Consider the following 1,114-nt stretch of genomic DNA (forward strand, 5'->3'; position numbering starts at 1 on the left):
TATTTTTAGTTTAAATTTTTTATAAATTATAATTATATATATTATAAATATATTCTAATAGTTATAAATTTTATATATTATAAATTAAAATAATATTATATTAATATATTTAGTTTGACCGGTTGACTATAAAGAGTATTTTAGTCATTGTTTCTAAAAATATAGGTTCAAGTTGACGAGAGGACGGTGTGATTATTTATTCATAACATAGGGATGATTTTTTATATTAAAAATTTTATAGGGTTTTTTTTAATATTTTGATATATCACATGGGGTCAAAATGAATTTAACTCAAAAAATATATGTGTGACAAACTGAAAGTAATATTAAATTTTTTGATGAGTAAAATATTAGGCACCAACTTAAACAGTATAATTAAGGTGATCAAATTGTGAGTTTCAGTTATTCAAATAGTTTATTAACATTGCGTCCCTAATTGCATTATTAATAAAGCAATTATCCATAATTGGTAATCAAGAAATTATACTAATGTACCCACTATATTTTCTGAATACTCATTTAGCAACATCAACTAGTAACCTTTTTTTTTTTTTAAAAAAAAAGAGGTTTTGTGTCTATCTGTACTATAAATAAAGTGAAAGCACTCTTTTGGTGTCTCACTTAATCTGTACTATAAATAAGAGAAAGCGTCTCTTTAATATCTTCCTTATTTTTGGTCTTTTTGTTTTTCTTTTCTTTTGAAGAACCTAACTTCCAGCACTACCAGCAATATTAGTTGTGTTCATGCTTATGACTGCTTAAAACGCAATAACAAACCTGGACTTGGAATCACTAAAGATTCCAGCACAACCCGAAGGCACGGATTTTTCGAGGAAAAAGCTATTGATATAAAATAGAGTGAACAACCCAGGAGTGCGGCGGAAGAGGAAAAAAGCAAAAAATAAAATAAATGAACGATATTTAAAGGGTGTAGCATTGAATCTTCCTAGGCTATCGGTGTATAAACCCAGAAAAATAAGAAAGTAAAATATCCATGTTATAGGCTATGGAGAAAATGGGAAGCAATATTTAAACGATAAACATTCATTCAACTCCTTTCCAGTGTACGTACACATAAGATTCCAATATAGGAGACCTCTAATATCGTCCACAC

Source organism: Sesamum indicum, linkage group LG13 (assembly GCF_000512975.1).
Source record: "Sesamum indicum cultivar Zhongzhi No. 13 linkage group LG13, S_indicum_v1.0, whole genome shotgun sequence".
In the NCBI taxonomy this organism is placed as follows: Eukaryota; Viridiplantae; Streptophyta; class Magnoliopsida; order Lamiales; family Pedaliaceae; genus Sesamum; species Sesamum indicum.